We start from the raw sequence: 19740 nt of genomic DNA, 5'->3' as shown, positions 1-19740 counted from the left end.
CCTCTTAACCCAACGAACGAATCCAGGTATCCACTTAAGAAGAAAACCTAAAAAGAAAGAAAATTTACTGGAAAAGCACCACAACAACAATTATTCAAGAGTATCAGCCCTGTGGAAATACCAACAGTAGACACTTGTATTTCTGTCACGGCTTGCCAACAAAGAAAGGATGTGGATGTCCCGATGGGAGGCGATCAAGGTAGATACTACAACAGAAAACAAGTCCACAATATAGTTCCTTCGATAATTCGTTTCGTGGAAAACATAGAGCTTATTATCAATGTCTTCTCCAAACTGGGTGGGAAAAAAAGGTTTCGAATCCCATCAACGATGCAAAGAATATTTATGAACTTTTTTTTCATTCCGTGGCTGAGTTATTCGGTCTTAGCGAGACTAACAAGATGTTTTCTTCAAAAACTCGAATTTTCCGTACAGCAAAACAAGCCAACCGACAAGAGATCACATGCAGTTTATGGGCATTATACATATGGATGACTGAGGTTGTTCTTGGGTGACCTAATATGACAAAACTTTTTAATGCAATTACTAGTAAACAAATCAAACAAACTGAAAGACAATATGTAAATTATATACCGACAGTTCAATCGACAAAGTAACATCTACTAATAAAAATTAAATAGCAAAATTGTAAATTACCTAGAAAAATATGATTCACACGATAATCAAACACAAATAAGAGTTAAAAGACAGAAAATACAAATGAATTAACCAACTACATTAGGATAAGGATAATCATATCGAATAATACGATTGTAATGAGAAAGGGGAGAGGCAGAAGAACTCAAAAAAATAAAACAGAACTTGTACATGGTTCGCTATATTTTCTTTAGAAGTTATTTGTATGCAAACATTTTGTTTCTGCAACAGCTTCGAAAAATACCGCATTTCCTGAACTATAAGAAGTACTTTTTTTTTTCTTGAAAAATGTTGCATAAAATTTCCCTGCGTCTTATGGAAAGAACGTGTACTAAGTGCATGCAGTGATGCTTTATCTTTAGCCATTACTACAAAGGGTACTAGGAAAGTTTTGCAATATGACGCAACAATGAATCACAGGAAGCTGCTTGTTGCTGCATGTTGAGACATGTTCATACGTGAATAGTAGCCGCCGCGCCAAGTCGATGTGCTCAGTTATTCATTAGTAGTGAGAGTGTAAAGTGCTTGCGATGGCATCGTGGTCACGAAATGAGATAAGGACAGTTTTGCGGTATAATTTCGTGCGTGGTTTAACCATAGACCAGTGCTTAGAAGAAATGACTCTTGCACTAGATGATGATTGTCCACATCGTACAACGATATTCAGGTGGTATAGAGAATTCCAAAGGGGAAATTTCACTCTGGAGGATTCTGAGAGGCCGGGAAGGCCACGAACGTCAGTTACGGAGGAAAACGTTACTGCTGTGAGGAAAATACTTGACGAAAATAGGCTAGTGACCTACCAACAGATAGAGGATACTTTGGGCCTAAATGCACCAGCAATTCGTTCGATTCTGCAAGTTCATTTGCACGTGAAGAAACTTTGTTCTCTCTGGGTGCCGCATCAACTGACTGAAGAGCAGATGACACGACGTGTGACTTGGTGCCGGGAGATGTTAAAAAAGTTTGATAAGGGACAATCTCGGTATGTGAACAACATCGTGACAGGTGACGAGACTTGGCTGTACTATTACGATCTGCCGACCAAGGCTCAAAACAAAGTTTGGGTCTTTGATGATGACGACACACCCGTAATTGTCAGAAAATCCCGATCTGTAAAGAAGAAAATGAGAGCTGTATTTTTCAAATCGAGTGGAATTGTGGAACGTGTCGTTTTGGACACGCAGAAGACAGTCACAGCTAAGTGGTATACTGAACAATGCCTGCCTAAAGTCATTGGATCTATGAAGAACCTGCGGCCAAAGTCAAGAATGGACACCTGGTTACCTCCATCACGATAATGCTCAGCTCACCGCGCCAAAGCCTGCACCGAATATTTGACCACGACAGGACTGAAACTTCTCGAGCACCCTTCCTACAGTCCAGACCTTGCCCCCTGCGACTTTGCACTGTTCCCGCATGTGAAAATGAAGCTAAAAGGGAGGCGGTTTTCCAGTGATGAGGACCTTCTACGGGCTTGGAACAACGAGTGTGCTTTACTCCCTAGTGAAACTTGGCAGAACTGGTTTAAAGATTGGTTTCGGAGGATGGAGAGGTGTATTGAATGTAGAGGAAATTACTTTGAAAAAATTAAATAAACAAAGCTGTATTGCAAAACTTTCCTAGTACCCTTTGTAGAAACGCTACAGTCAAAACGCCCAGGCGGCTTTTTAATAAGTAATGGTGAACGTGACGGTAACAACTACAACTAATTGACGTTATATAAGTAAAACTTTCGTTTTACATTTCGCTTACTCAACAACATGACCGTGTAAAACTTTCGTTTTGCACGGTCATGTTGTTGAGTAAGCATTTGTGAATTGGTATTTCAAATACACCGAGTTGTTTTTGCAGTTGCAACACCCCGCTGTGTAAGGAAGGACTGGTCTGTGACGCCGGTGATAGCTCAAATTTGAGAACAGCTGATATAAGATTTTGGAGGGAATGGTGTGATTTTTTTTTTTTTTTTTTGGCTGATGCTGCATAAGCTCATACATTTGCTTTCTTGCATCAGATGCCACTAATACTAGCATTAGCATTAGTACAGACATTTGATGCAAGAAAGCAAGCTTATGCAGCATCAGCCAAAAAAAAAAAAAAAAAAAACACTTCCACTTCACCCCTCTGTTCGTTCCAAATACCTGTTCAGCTGAGCCTTAAACTTATTTAGGCTATCAACTTCCACGACAAGGGATGGAAGTCTGTTCCACCAACCAACCACTCGCTGGCTAAAGGCAAATTTCCGCACGTCTATCCTACATCTGTCTTTCCTCAATTTGAATTTATGCCCTCTCAGGTGATTATTCTGAGCGAGAGGAAGATTCCCGTCAGCATTGAGCATGCTCAAACCATTCAATGCTTTATACACCTCTATCAGATCACCTCGCTGGTGCCTAGTCTCCAGACACTGTAATTTGCAAAACTTAAGCCTTTCTTCGTAAGAGCACCCCTTTGTTCCATTCACTAATCTTGTTGCCCTTCTCTGTACTCGTTCCAGCAGCTCTACATCCTTCTTGAAATGAGGCCTCCAGACCTGGATACAGTACTCTAGGTGTGGCCTGACCATTGCCTTATACAAGGGAATAATCACCTCCTTATCCCTGCTAGAAAAATTCCTATATATTTTTTTATTTTATTTTATTTTATTTTATTAATAAAAAGATACACAACAGGTAACCATTAACAGTGTATCTGAGATCAGATCAACAAACATAATAACAATAATATGAAATCCAACAGGACGATAAACATTGATATAGATTCAAACAATAAAAGCATATACAAAAGAGGATTGTATTAAGTTAAGTTACCGGTAAAACAAGTAATAATTAATCCGTTAGAGAATAGAAAAATAATATAACAAATAATAAGCTACAATAATTAGATGTGAGCTAGTCACTTTGCAGTTTAAGTGAAGAGGCAAACTTGTGGATGGAGTTCATCAGTGATTGGGAGTTGTCAAAGAATTTGACAACTCCCAATATCATTGACAATACACCATGAGCTACTCTTGCAGCCCGTCTCCACTGCTCAGAGAAATTCATATCTGCCTGCACAACCACCCCCAGGTCCCTTTCATTCTCTACCACTGTTAGTGTAGTACCACAGAGTTGATACGTTGCTCTGCGGTTGCTGTTTCCCATGTGTAGTACTTTACATTTGTCAATGTTCAACTTCATTTGCCACCTCTCAGCCCATCTGCTCAACCTTTCCAGTTCCTGTTGCAGCAGCATAGTGTCAGTAATGTCCTTGATAACCCTGCCTACCTTTGTATCGTCTGCAAACTTCGACACTAAGCTTGATATACCATCATCAATATCATTTATGAATACAGAAAACAATAATGGACCCAACACTGAGCCCTGAGGGACTCCACTAATAACATTAGTCCACGATGAGCAGTGTCCATTGATTACCACTCTCTGTCTTTTCCCCCTCAGCCACCCCTTTATCCACAGCAGCAATTTGCCTCCAATGTCACACTGCTCCAATTTGTGCAGCAGTCTTCCAGGTGCAACAGTATCAAAAGCCTTTCTAAGATCCAAGTATATAATATCAAAGTTATTCCCTGCATCCAGTTCCTTTGTGACCGCATCATAGTATCCAATCAAATTGGTCAGGCAAGACTTCCCCTTAACAAAACCATGCTGTGTCCCAGCTATAACTGAAGTCTTGTCTAAATGATCCTGCAGTGCCTCTTTAACTAGCGCCTCCATTAATTTTCCTGGAACAGAAGTTAAGCTCACAGGTCAATAATTGCTTGTGTCAGCCTTTGATCCTCCTTTGTGAATTGGGGTCACATTTGCACATCTCCAGTCTATGGGTACCTCCCCTGAGTTCAAGGAAGCTCTCGTAATTATGGCTAAGGGTTTGCTTACTTCCTTTGCTGCCTCCTTTAATATAACTGGATAGATCCCGTCCAACCCGGGTGCCTTTCTTGTGTTTATCTTCAACAGGTTCTCCTCCACTTTACTCCCAGTTATTTCAAGATTCTCTAGCTTACTGCTAGAGTTGAATACACCCCTGGCTTTCCCCTCGCTAAATAACTCCACATGTGTGAATGTCGATGCAAAATATTCATTTAGTTTGTTAGCTACCTGAGCAGGATCATCAAAAGTTGACCCATCGATATCAAGTGGACCAATCTGATTCATCCCCTTCCTTCTAGAGTTTACATAAGTAAAGAACTCTTTGCTGTTTTTCTTTGCATCCCTTGCCAAGGATTTCTCGTAATCTGCCTTCGCCTGCCTAACCTCCTTTGTAACTTGGTTACAGATCAACTTGTATCTATCATAGGCTTCTGTGTCACGTGTTAATTTGTATGTATCCCATGCATGTTTCTTCTCTGCCATATGCCTCATCAGTTCATCTGACATCCATTTAGACCTAAACCTTGAACAATATTTCTTAGTTGGTATGTAAAGCCTAGTAGCTTCCAAGATAAGTTCTTTGAATACTACTACTACTACTACTACTACTACATAACAGTAAGTTTTTCAGTCTCTGCGAGGAAGAATGGGTCGTTGTTCATCTTTTCGACTTGAAATATGAAATTATTGTGTGGAAAATACGTACAGATGCTAATTTCTCGAAAACAGTTGACATGGTTAAGTTCTCCCGTAAACTGCATCAACAGCGGTCGAAGAACTAGCCAAAGATCACATTTGCAGCAGCCATTTGTGTCGACGTTCCAGGTGAGCGTCAAATGTCTCATCCAGTCTCATAATACAGCAGCACCGCCGTACAGTGGCCCAGATAACTACACAGTAAAACGTAGGATTCCTGACATGATGTGTCAGGCAGTTCCCGGGAGTTCCCACAAATATGTGTAAGTACTCTGCATAAATTTGCAAAACCAATCGGTGTCAGTCAGTAATGTGCGTTATGTGAGTAGTGTGTTGTTTGTGTTTTTCGACTGGTCACTTAGTTACTAGGAGGCACAATCAATCACGAGGAAGGGACCTCTCGACATCCGTCCAAGGTACGAGCAGCCAAACCAGGCAAGGACGATAGAATACACCTCTGACGGAGCGATTCCTCCAGAAGAGCAAGGAAGAAGAAGAAGTCCCAGGAAAAAGAGTGAGGGGAAGACAAAGAGTTGTACTGAGAAGAGATAAAAAAGGGAACAGATAGTGAAAGTATTAGACAGGCGAGCAGAAGTATTCAAAATCATTTGTCGTGGGAGAGTCCTAGAGAAGGGTAAATAGGTATTGCAAGACAGACCAATATCCACATGGGCTTTCCTTGTGTATGCGGTACCGGGGTTCCCCCAACTCAGCAATATCCATGTGGACTATGCTTCAGACATCAGCATGTATAGGCCATGGCAGTCGACGGCCATTACAAATACACATGCTGACTGTGAGACAGGAGAAACTGCCCGTTACAAGGGCAGGTCAGCACTGACATGTGTAAATTTGTCGCCTGGTCCGATGAATCCTGTTTCCAACTCTATCATACTGATGGGCGTATCTGGTCATCCATTTGGTGAAAGCAACATGAGGCGATGGCACTTAGGTGCAATATTGGTGTACAGCAGTCTGGAAGCGGGTGTGTTATGGTTTGTGACTGTTCTAGCAACATGTTCTGGCTCCTCTGATCACCGTTAAACAACGGCTCGATGGGAATGCCTACCTTTCTATCGTTTCCGACCAAGTACACTCCTTCATGATGACAGTGTATCCAGGCAACTCTGGCGTCTATAAAAAAAAAAAAAAAAAAAGCGCGCCATGCCACAAGGCCAGGCAGGCTGCTAACTGGTACATGAAAGTGAATTCTCCGTACTTCCATGGCCGCAATGATTAAGATAATCCAGACTAACGCGCAACGAGCCAAAACAGTGGCAGACCAAATCCGGGTCAGGGCCGATGAGGAAGACACCGACATAATCATATTGCAGGAGCCATACGTTCACGCAAAGCGGGTGGTGGGGTATCCACTGCAATATAAGGCCGTCCACACGGAGGAGGACACCCCATGGGCAGCGGTCCTAGTCAGGAACACCAAAATCACTGCAACAAAAGTAACTCAACTGTGCACGACCTGGGCTGCCTGTGCCCAGCTCATTACAGCACTAGGCTCCCTATATGTAGTGGCCCTTTACAGCAGGCCAGGACAGGAAATTGAGACCACAATCAACTACCTGCGCCGTCTCCAAAACACTCTGCCGAATGAAAAAATAATTATAGGAGCGGATGTAAACTGTCGCTCTCCACTATGGCACAGCGTTACTGCCGACAGAAGAGGAACAACAAATGGGCAGCAACTCGAAAACTATCTGATAGGATCACAATTTGTTGTACTGAACCAACCGCACCATCTGCCAACATTCTGCAACACCCTCTGGGAGGCCACCATCGATATCACTCTAGCAACTAGGAACCTGGCGAACCACGTGACCGACTGGAGGGTGGAAGACGCTTGGACCACCTCGGACCATCGAGTCATCACCTGCAAAGTAACAAGAACGCTGCCAAGAACAACAACAAATATACAAACACCCCACAGATACGCAGTTGCCAAGGCAGATTGGCCCCAATACAAAGAGCTACTAACTACAGCGGTTAACAACAAACCTCCGTCCCTAGATCCACAGAATAATCCGAACGAACTGCAGAAGGCAATTACTAAATTGATGATAGATATCAGCAACCAAACTATCAGGAAGAAACAACCCCGACTGGGCGCAGTCCCCTGGTGGACCCGGGACATTGCCATGCTCCGGCGACAAATGAACAAGAGTAGGAAGGACTTCCAGAGGGCCCGAAGAACATGGCCAGCAAATGAGGTTGAAGCCCTGAGGCAAATATATAGACAAATAAGAAACCGGTACACTGACGCCATAAAGACAAGTAAAAGACGCTCTTGGGAGTCCTTGGTCTCCACAGCAGGGAACAATGACCCCTGGGGCATTGTCTACAAAGTAACAACCAATAGACTGCCTAGGGGGGAGGTGATTTCTACCACTAGGACTCGGCAGGGAGATCTCACCACAACCTGGGAGCAGTCGATGAATAACATACTCGACAGAATATATCAAAAACCAAATATGTTAACTATGCCAGGTCAGAAACAGACATGCTACAGAAACGATAACTACAGAAACCAGGCGATTGAGCCTCCCTTCACCCTGGATGAACTCAGCGTGGCCGCTAGTAGGGTCAGAAATAGAAAATGCCCGGGCCTCGATCTTATTGAGCCTGAAATACTGAAGAAAACCGTGGAATACAATCCGCACCTACTCCTAACACTATACAATAGATGCTTGGAAACAGGACATTTCCCAACTGCATGGAAAACAGCAAATTTAAAACTAATACTGAAAAATCCTACCAAAAATCCAGAATTTCCGGATTCATATCGACCCATCGCACTGCTCCCAGTGGCAAGCAAATTGTTTGAAAGATTACTCCATGTGAGAGTTATAAAACACTATGAAGCGGCAGGCCTACATGCCAGAAATCAGTATGGCTTCAGACCAGGATCCTCAACCGTGGACGCACTGGGAAACTTGCTAAGGATTTTCCAGGATTGTAGACGAAAGTATCTGCTGCTCATCTCTGTTGACTTTGCTGGGGCGTTTGATTCACTTTGGTGGCCAAGCGTCCTGGCAAGGTTGAGGGAGGCTGAGGTGCCTCTTAACCTCTACAAAGTAATCGAAAGCTATTTAACACAAAGAAGAGTGGAAATCAATGTACACTATCAAAAAATAACAAGAGAGGTGCACAGAGGATGTCCGCAGGGATCGGTGCTTGGGCCGCTTCTGTGGACAATGGTCCTCGATGAATTCCTGACTACGGACCTGGGTTCTGTGGCAGTACACGCCTTCGCGGACGACTTGACATTGACGGTAGAGGCGGACTCCAGGGCCCAATTGGAGACGCTGGCAAATCAGGCACTGCAGCGGCTGCAGCAATGGGCATCAAAGAACCAGCTGAAAATATCGTCAGACAAGACCTCATCGATCCTGCTAAAGGGGACTCTGCAACTACGACGACCCCCGCAAATTAAAATCAACAATGTAACAATCAAATTTGTGAGCCAACTGAAGTATCTGGGCGTTATCCTAGATAAAAACATGACGTTCCAGCGGCATCTGAAATACATCAGAAGAAAAATCAGAGGATACTCTGGACTGGTAACCAGAATCACAAGGAAAGATTGGGGACTCAAGAAAAAAGCACTGATGCTTTACTATAAAACAACCTTCCTGCCTGCAATCACCTATGCAGCAGCGGTTTGGTATCCAAAAACGACACTGGTAGTCAACAAAAGAACACTAGAAATGACCCAAAGGACCATACTGCTATCAACAACGCGCGCCTGCAGCACGGTAAGTACCCCAGCATTGCAGGTACTTGCTGGAGCGCTCCCTCTGGACCTGGAGGCAGTTCAGGCCGGGCTACTGTTTTTGCTGGCCAGGGGAGTGGCCGCTACCCACCAAGGATACACGACTGACCCGGCGGGCAACCTAAAACACGAAAAAAATAGGCTACAGACCCACCTCCTAGATCTTTGGCAGAGAAGATGGACAGAGACTACAAAAGGCGAAGTAACAAAAAGATTTCTACCAGACCTCCAGAAAATATACCCAAAGCAGCCACCGTGGTACTTCCCAGGGTACCATATGACAACACTATTAACCGGACACGGACCCTACAAGGAGAAGCTGTTTGGCTTCCGACTCGTTGAGGACCCCAACTGCATATGTGGAGAAAGTGAAAGCTGGAGCCACATAGTCTATGATTGTCAACACTATGAAGACCTCAGAGGGCTACTAATAACAAGGTTAAGATACTTCCCAAAAGGACTGGAGCACCACTTCCTGGACACTGAGGATGAATATAGGGCACTCTCCCAGTATGCGCAAGACTTATTCACCAGGAGAAAAACACTAATAGCTATCTACAGCAACATACACAGAGATTGACAAAAATCGGCGCCAAATGTGACAAAAAAACTGAAACCTTGCAGAGGACCAGTACTTGGAAAAGAAGAGTGCTGATCACACGGAAGAGAAAAGCAAGGACGGGGGAATGCAGCACAGACAGTAGAGAACAGACTAAACGCAGCACAGTTGCAAACAGCTTGATGGCGATCTGAAGAGGACACCCTCGCCCTCTTCACCTATTATTCCCACTTCCTTGGGGGGAGGGGACATTTTTTGTTCCTTCTCCTCCACCCCCAAACTTCTACTCTGGTGGGGCATGGGCATGCCCCACTGAAAACTGGGGCTATCTACTCTATTGGCCCCATATTTCTGTCTTTTCCCCCCAATCTTCGGTCTCCCTCCCCTCTCTACCTTCATCATAGCGAAAGCCCCACACGTCAAAAACTAAATATGATAAAATTACCTTACGCCCAAAACTCGGCCTAGCAAACCAAAGCGACATTACCCCAGCGCAGATTTTTTATTTACTTATATATTTATTTTTATTTTTTTTTTTTTTTTTTTTTTTTATTTATTTTTATTTTATTTTTTTATTTTATTTATTTTTTTTTTTTTAAGGTCCTAGCCGCCGAAATCCCAGGAAATTAAGCGGCAGGACCTGCCAGAGTGAATCTACAGCTACTGGGTTCCTGGTCTGCCTCCACGGGGCGTAAGTGGGACAACGTTGGGCCTCAATAGGGGTCCAACGGCTAAATGACCAGATGAACAACGGTACAGAACACAACACATGAACAATTCCCACACACTTTTAAATCTCTGGCATTTCCCAGTGAACTGGTTCACCACAATGAAAGCAACGCGGAGATGGGGGAAACCCCTGGTGCCGTAAGACAACAACACACACTTACACTTACACTTACTTCCATGGCCACCGAACTCAACCCACTGAGCACGGTTGGGACCGACTGAAATGGACATTCAATGCTACGACCCCTCAATCTGAAAATGCGCGGACATACGAAGCAGATTGTGCAACTCATGGATAGCACTGCCACAGAACACCCTGAAACAACTTGAGGAAAACATGCCAAGATGCGTACGGACCATATTACGGGGGAAAAGGTGGCGTCATGAGATATGTAGATGTTGCTATTGCAAAGCCAACTCTGTGTATATACAATAATATATATATATATATATATATTTTTTTTTTTTTTCTTTCAAAAAATTGCCTTCTAAAACGTGGGTACGTCTTATGCTCTGGTGTGCATAAAGAAAGCACGATAATGGGAATTGAAAGTACAGAAGGTGGATATTTGTGGTAAGTGAATAGGCCAGCACATTGTACAAGCTCAATGGCAGGTCACTGTGTGACAGTTAATATCGCAGTACAACATGAGGAATGCAAGAACAATATCTTAAATTGACGATGCGTCTCACATTCAGACCTATGAGATTATTAAGCTGACAACCCAAGAGACACCCTCTCCTCTTCGCTGATCATCGTCGACGGCGAATGCTGTGGTGTCAATAACATGCTGGTTAGACAAGTGAGGACTGGAAACGAGTTTGCTGGTCGGATGAGTCTAAATACCTTGTGCAACACACCGACGGACGCCTTCGTATATGACGCAGGGAACACGAGTCTATGGACCCATCGTGCAATATTCCAGTATCCAGGCAAGTGGCGGTGGTTGCTTAAAATGGGGCATGCTTGCTGGCAAGAACTAGTTCGTCTGGTGCATGTGGACCAACGTTTCACTAGTTAGGCCTGTACGTACCGTATATTGCCTGTGCGGCAGCACAGTGGTATTGTCACCGTCCTCCCCACACTTGGTGGAAAAGGTCCGGACAGTGGTATTGTCACCGTCCTCCCCACACTTGGTAGAAAAGGTCCGGGTTCGAATCCCGCTGATGACACGAGGAAATTTAATGGGCTTTTTTCACTCCGTGACTGAGTTAGTCAATCTCAGGAGTAGACAGCAAAGTTTTTTTTGTCCAGAAAAACAGGAAAATCGACCAGAGAACACACACAATTTACAGACAAAATACATACATATGTAGTAGCACAGTGATATCGTCACCGTCCTCCTCACACCGGTTGGGAAAGGCCGGGGTTCTATGACGCGATGAACTTTAATTGGATTTTTTTCACTTCTTGGCTCAGTTAGTCGGTCTCAGGCAAAGTTTTTTATGTGAAAATATCTATGGTGACACTAGATTAAAATCGATTGGTAAGAAATTTCTTGTAACGGAAATGCCGCAATTGGTTGGTAAGAAAGCTAGCAGTTTAGATTCTAAATGATGCAAATTACGTCGCTTCCTATTAGGTGGCTGTTAGATTTTATGACGCAAATGACGTCACTTCCTAAATGGCGCTAACGATGCTAACTCAGTCACTAACGCTGATTCAGTAGGGTAAGTAGTTGATTCAATAGAGTAAGTTCATGCTAAGATACGGAAATGATGTCGCTTCCTAAAGGCCGCTAACTCAGTCATTAACGTTGATTTGGTACAGTAAGCAGCGGGTAGTAATATTATGCAAAAATAAAAGATTGGAAGCCACCGAAGAAGCCTCTCGTGTCCAAAGCCGGATCAAGGCATTTCCGCGCAAAGGACAGAAAGGTTTTTTGGCGTCCTCTTACTAAGGATATATATATTTCTTGCCTCATCGTTCTTCTGTTTTTGGCGCCCCGGACAACGGCCCTACTAGTCCGTGCCTTAATCCGGCACTGCTCGTGTCGAAAAGGAACGAGTTCAAAAACATGAAAAACAAAAAAAAAAATCCAGACTTTAATAATAAAATCTGCAGATTTTATTAAAGAATATTCTTTCATACAAGACCATTTCATTGCTTAAAATGAAAATGACTTTGATTCAAGAAAGCAATAATAAAACAATGACTTCAACAACTTCTTGTAGTAATTTTTGGTTATAGTAGTAGTAGTAGTAGTGGCATGTGATGCAAGAAAGCAAATGTATGAGCTTATGCAGCATCAGCCAAAAAAAAAAAAAAAAAATCGCACCATTCCCTCCAAATGCCTGTCCAGTTCCTCCTTAAATTTATTCAACCTATCAACTTCCACAACGACAGATGGAAGTTTGTTCCAGCAATTAACCACCCGCTGGCTAAAGGCAAATTTCCGCACATCTATTCTACATCTGTCTTTCTTAATTTGAATTTATGCCCCCTTAGGTTCGTAATCTAAACAAGTGGAAGAATCCCATCAGAATTCAGCGTGCTCAACCCATTCAAGGCCTTATATACCTCAATCAGATCACCGCGCAGGTGCCTAGTCTCCAGCCACTGCAATTTGCAGAACTTAAGCCTCTCTTGGTAAGAGGATCCCTTCATTCCCCTCACCAATCTTGTTGCCCTTCTCTGTACACGCTCAAGTAAATCTACATCCTTCCTAAAATGAGGCCTCCAGACCTGTACGCAGTATTCAAGGCGTGGCCTGACCATTGCCTTATACAGAGGGATAATCACCTCCTTTTCCCTGCTAGCAAAATTCCTATATATCATTGACAAAACCCCATGACCTGCCCTGGCAGCCTGTCTACATTGCTCAGAAAACTTCATATCTGCCTGCACAATTACTCCCAGGTCTTTTTCATTTTCTACCACCTTAAGTGTAGTACCACACAGTTGGTACGTTTCTCTGGGGTTACTTCTACCCATATGCAGTACTTTGCATTTGTCAAGGTTAAACTTCAGTTGCCACTTCTTAGCCCATCTGCCCAAATTATCTAGATCCTGTTGCAGTAGCACACTGCCATTACTGTCATTAACAACTCTGCCAACCTTTGTATCATCTGCAAACTTCGACATTAAGCCTGATATACCTTCATCAATATCATTGATAAATATACAAAACAACAGTGGACCTAACACCGAACCCTGTGGGACTCCACTAATAACATTAGTCCAAGAAGAGCAGCACCCATTGATTACCACCCTCTGTCTTCTCGCACTTAACCATCCTTTTATCCATTGTAGCAACTTACCCTTAATACCATTCTTCTCCAATTTGTACAATAGTCTTCCATGCGCAACAGTGTCAAAAGCTTTCCTGAAATCCAAATATATGATATCAAAATTATTTTTTGCATCCAGTTCCTTTGTAACCACATCATAATATCCTATCAAATTTGTCAGACAAGACTTTCCCTTAACGAACCCATGCTGTGTCTGAATTATTGCTGCAGTCTTGTCGAGATGATCCTGCAATGCATCTTTAACCAGCGACTCCATTATTTTACCCGGAACAGAAGTTAAACTAACTGGTCTGTAATTACTCCTGTCACCCTTCGATCCCCCTTTGTGAATTGGGGATACATTTGCACATCTCCAGTCAGTGGGAACCTCCCCTGAGTCCAAGGATGCTCTCATAATTATGGCTAAGGGTTTGCTTAGTTGCTTTGCTGCCTCCTTTAATATAACTGGATAGATCCCATCCAACCCATGTGCTTTTCTTACGTTTAACTTTAACAATTTCTCTTCCACTTTGCTCTCAGTTATTACAAGATCATTAAGCACCCTGCTACAATTTGATAAGCTTCTGCCATTTTCCAACCTTAATAATTCCTCACGTGTGAATGTAGATGCAAAATACTCATTCAGTTTGTTTGCTATCTGAGCAGGATCATCAACAGTCGAACCATTGATGTCAAGTGGACCAATCAGATTCATCCCCTTTCTTTTAGAGTTTATATAAGTAAAGAAGTCCTTGCTGTTTTTCTTAGCATCTTATGACGTCATACTAGTCTACAAATGGATTTCGCTAACTATTGAATTGCAAAAATACCTATAAAAGTATTTCGAAGATGACTAAAACTCCAGCTGTGGGAAATCGGGAGAAGTATGCAAGAATAATAGCTTCAAAGCCACCAAAGAAGCGTCCCATGTCGACAAAAGAACAAGTTCAAAAACATAGAGAAAAGAAAAAAAATGCAGAGTTTAATAAAATCTGCTTCTCAAGATTTTGATCAACATCAACCTTCTACATCGACTTCTCATCAAGAAGCCGGAATTTTAGCCAGCTTCGACTTTGAGGGACCTGCTAGAACAAGACTCGTCGGTTTGCTATAGCTAGAGCAGTACCGATCGCAAGAAGAAGTACGAGTGCTTCGTTGAATAACAACAGAACGATCTCGGCTATACGAAATCATTTTCCACTAATACCGGCTTGTGCTATTACAACAGGCCTTTAGGAATGTATCTTGGAATGGAATGATGTAGCACACAAATATTCAATATTTCGATGCAATGAACAGAAAATGACCAGGTTGTCGAGTAATCCTCTATTTACTTTATACGAGTTCATCAGTAAACGACAAGATCTTTCCATTCTAACGTTAAATTGTCAAAGTTTAGTGCTCACAGTGACGATCTCCCTGATGCAGTCACACAGCAATCCAATTTACTTTTACTTTCTGAAACGTGGCTAAATAACAAAGAAGAAGTAACAGTACCTAACTTCGATTGTGTAGTTCAATTCAAACGAGAAGAACATCAAGGTGGTGTAGAATTTATCATAAGAGATAAAATCGTACTATTGTTGTTACTTCTCATATGGAAGTGATTTATGGACAAATTGTTGGCAAATCCGAGAGTGTTAGACCTCTTGGAGACATGTTGTCTCTGCCCAAATTAAAAATTTGTCATATGTGCCGAAAACTAATCATATTTGTGCAGCTGAATGCTGATGGTCAAACATTATTGTCATTTACATTTTACCTAACCAAAAAATCGAACACATCATTGAATTCATCTATTTTGTTTTACTTCCTTACACGATCGAAGGAGCTGCATTGCTACAGCAATTTTCTCACAAGAAATGCGACCGAATACAATTGATACTTAGTGGAGATTTCAACGTTAATTTTGCAGATACCCAATCCAAACTTTTGACTGATTTTTTAGAAAATAAATTTGGACTAATCTTAAATACTTCTAGATGTTTATCGACTACAAATCATGGAACTAAAATTGATGCTCTGTTTCAAAGACATTTACACTGTTCACAATCACAAGTGTATGTATCATATTTTAGCTAACACAGACCAATTATAAGTAAATTACCTATTGAACATGTATTGCAACTTCAAATTCATGAAACTGTCGTAAAAAAAATGCTTTAAAATGTTAAACGTGTTCTGATTCTTTTCAAACTAAACCCCTTTAACGTCAAAGATGTTTTCACATAAAATAAAACATTTTTCGTGCATATAGGATACACACCGTGATTTTTTTTCCCCAAACACTGGGGTTTTTTCGTCTAGCAAAACACAACTCTATCAGATCACCTCGCCGGTGCCTAGTCTCCAGACACTGTAATTGACAAAACTTAAGCCTTTCTTCGTAAGAGCAACCCTTTGTTCCCTTCACTAACCTTGTTGCCCTTCTCTGTACTCGTTCCAGCAGCTCTACATCCTTCTTGAAATGAGGCCTCCAAACCTGTATACAGTACACAAGGTGTGGCCTGACCATTGCCTTATACAAGGGAATAATCACCTCCTTATCCCTGCTAGAAAAATTCCTATATATCATTGACAATACACCATGAGCTACTCTTGCAGCCCGTTTCCACTGCTCAGAAAACTTCATATCTGCCTGCACAACCACCCCCAGGTCCCTTTCATTCTCTACCACTGTCAGTGTAGTACCACAGAGTTGATACGTAGCTCTGGGGTTGCTGTTTCCCATGTGTAGTACTTAACATTTGTCAATGTTAAACTTCATTTGCCAATTCTCAGCCCATCTGCTCAACCTTTCCAGATCCTGTTGCAGCAGCATAGCATCATTAGTGTCCTTAACAACCCTGCCAACCTTTATGTCGTCTGCAAACTTGAAAATTAAGCTTGACATACCATCATCAATATTATTTATAAATACAGAAAACAATAATGGACCCCACACTGAATCCTGAGGGACTCCAATAATAACATTAGTCGACGATAAGCAGTGTCCATTGATTACCACTCTCTGTCTTCTCCCCCTCAACCACCCCTTTATCCATAGCAGCCATTTGCCTCCAATGCCACACTGCTCCAATTTGTGCAGCAGTCTTCCATGTGCAACAGTATCAAAAGCCTTTCTAAGATCCAAGTATATAATATCAAAGTTATTCCCTGCATCCAGTTCTTTCGTGACTGCATCATAGTATCCAATCAAATTGGTCAGGCAAGACTTGGCCCTTAACAAAACCATGCTGCGTCCGAGCTATAACTGAAGTCTTGTCTAGATGATCCTGGAGTGTTTCTTTAACCAGTGCCTCAATTAATTTTCCTGGAACAGCGGTTAAACTCACAGGTCTATAATTAATTGTGTCAGCCTTTGATCCTCCTTTGTGAATTGGGGTCACATTTGCATTTCTCCCCTCTATGGGTACCTCCCCTGAGTCCAATGAAGCTCTCATAATTATGGCTAAGGGTTTGCTTACTTCCTTTGCTGCCTACTTTAATATAACTGGATAGATCCAATCCACCCTAGGTGCCTTTCTTGTGTTTATCTTCAACAATTTCTCCTCCACTTTACTCTCAGTTATTACATGATTATGCTTACTGCCAGAGTTGAATATACCTCTGTCATTCCCCTCGCTGAATAACTCCTCTTTGTGAATATCGATGCAAAATATTCATTTAGTTTGTTAGCTAGCTGAGCAGGATAATTAACAGTTGAACCATCGATATCAAATGGATCAATCTGATTCATCCACTTCCTTCTAGAGTTTACATAAGTAAAGAACTCTTTGCTGTTTTTCTTTGCATCCTTTGCCAAAGATTTCTCGTAATCTGCCTTCCCCTATCTAACCTCCTTTGTAACTTGGTTACAGATCAACTTATATTTATCAGCTTCTGTGTCACGTGTTAATTTATATGTATCCCATGCATTTTTCTTCCCTGCCATATGTCTCATTAGTTCATCTGACATCCATTTGGGCCTGAACCTTGAACAATATTTCTTAGTTGGTATGTAAAGCCTAGTAGCTTCCAAGATAAGTTCTTTGAATACTTCCCATTTTGAATTTGCTGTTGGTAGCATCATCAGTTGGTCGCACTGTATCGAATTTAAATACTGTCTCAGACCATCGTAGTCGCCTTTACGAAAGCAATAACCCTTCCCTTTACCCCTGATGGTAGTTACCTCTTTGAGTAAATCCCACTTCAGCACACTGTGATCACTACCACCTAGTGGTTCCTCTATCTGCAGATTCTTAATGCATGAAGAATCAGTACTGATAATCAAATCAAGAGTATTACTCCCTCTAGTTGCCTCCCTAACATGCTGATGCAGAAAACAATCATCCAATAAATCCACAAAGGCCTTGCTAGTGTGTGAGTGACCAACCAGAAATTCCACTCAATATCTGGGGAATTAAAATCCCCCATTATAAGACTCTCTGATTTACTGGCCCACTCTATTTCCCTGTACAGTTTCTTATTGTACTCATCAGAGTCATTAGGCCTAAAGCACACACTCCTACTCTCAATTTTGATCTCCCAATGCATGTCACACCAAACTGACTCAACACTGCACTGTCCAGCGATGTCGACTGGCTTCACTTCCTTGGATTTTATGTGTTTCTTAACTAATAGCATAACCCCTCCTCCTTTCCTATCTTGTCTATCATTGTTCTCCCCAAATTCCAGTTCTGCATTCATTATATCTGTGTGACACCACGTCTCTGAAATCCCAACAATATCCGCCTTTGATGCTTTGAGCAATACCTCAAATTCATCAAATTTATTTACCAAACTCCTAGAATTGGTGTATACACAAGTATACGTGCACCTGTTCCTATTCTTAGCTACCCTAACACAACCTATGTGTTTACTTGTACCGCAATGACTCCCAGCAGTCTCTGAAAAATCCTGCATCTTGTTTTCCAGGCTTCTGCTCATTCCAATAGAAGCAACGCAAGAATCACTTTCATCTCTGCCAGTGGCTACTGTTAATCTATTAATCTTTGTCTCCCTCCAAGCTGGCAGTTTTCCGACCCACCTAACACTGCCTCGATAGCATCAGCAAATATTCTTGCACCCTTTCTATTTAAGTGTGTCCCATCCCTGTAGAAGCAGTCTCTCCTGTTAACAAGTACAGACCAGGCTGAAAAAAATTCTACCCCTTGAGCCTTGCACAATCTTTTCAGGGCCGAATTGATCGACAAGGCTATCATCATATACTCGCTCCTATCGTGGCTGGGCAGAATTGCAGAAACTTTCAAATTCAACCCTAATTCACGGCTCTTTTTGAACAGTGATACTACTGTCTTATCATTAGTGCCATCATGGATCTCTCTCTCTCTCTCTCCTCTCAAGGTAACTCGGGAATTTTTTTTTTTTTTTTTTTTTTTTTGGCTGGTGCAACATAAGTCTCAGGCTTCCTTGCCCCGTATGGCTAATAATAATAATAATAAAGTGTCCGAGGGGTGATCCTAATGTAATCGTTTGGTTTGTGACCTACTATCAACAGAGAAGTATCTGAATATTAATGGTAGGGGAGTGTATTTAATAAATTCAATAACGCTCAGAGACCAGACGAGAGAAGAATACAAAGCTCGGCACCACCACCACCATTTGGTAAATTCTCACCAAAGTCTTTGAAAGAGTGCTTCAAAACACCTAGAATTCTAAATATCCTCCTGGTCGCTAAGCCTATATTCAGCACTGCAGTGGCAGTTAACAAACATCACTCCAAGATGAGCGTGTTATATATTTTGTCATGTAAAACTGAAAAAAATTCAATAACAATTTTTTGTTTTGCCTCAGTTATAATTTGTCATGCAGCTGATGGCTGTTTGCCATCAATTGTAAGTGGCTGTTTATGGAAAAATTAACCATAGATTTTAATGAATCATATATTTTCCAGCTATACTCATTACCGGGCATTTTTTATCTGTTTTCGCTAAGCTTTTCTAAAGTGCTATCAAATTAATCACTGGCTCACACAACCGCTATATAGCCACTTACCTGTAATTTCCAACAGAAGTTCGCACTGTGTTACTAAGTTACTGAACACAAAAAACCCTGTCATATTAGGGACACCCAAAATTACCCCATCTACCCATGTGCATTATGTCCATAATTGAGTGTGTTCTCTGTCAGTTTGTCTGCTTCGCTAGACAAAAACCCAAGTTACCGAGTGAAAAATATCTAACTATACTCGCCTGAGATCACTGATTGAAAAA

At 41.9% G+C, this 19740-nt stretch overlaps 1 protein-coding gene across 1 annotated transcript in view; it reads right to left on the bottom strand.

The window, feature by feature from the left end:
* The window catches only part of LOC150075208 (extended synaptotagmin-2-like), a 301413-nt gene that overhangs the window by 254799 nt on the left and 26874 nt on the right, over positions 1-19740 (bottom strand). The window lies entirely within an intron of this gene.

The sequence above is a fragment of the Mastigoproctus giganteus genome, chromosome 14 (assembly GCF_048544385.1).
Source record: "Mastigoproctus giganteus isolate SK-2022 chromosome 14, ASM4854438v1, whole genome shotgun sequence".
Taxonomy (NCBI): domain Eukaryota; kingdom Metazoa; phylum Arthropoda; class Arachnida; order Uropygi; family Thelyphonidae; genus Mastigoproctus; species Mastigoproctus giganteus.
The sequence above is the reverse complement of the archived record's forward strand: the minus strand, read 5'-3'. Positions and strand labels throughout refer to the sequence as shown.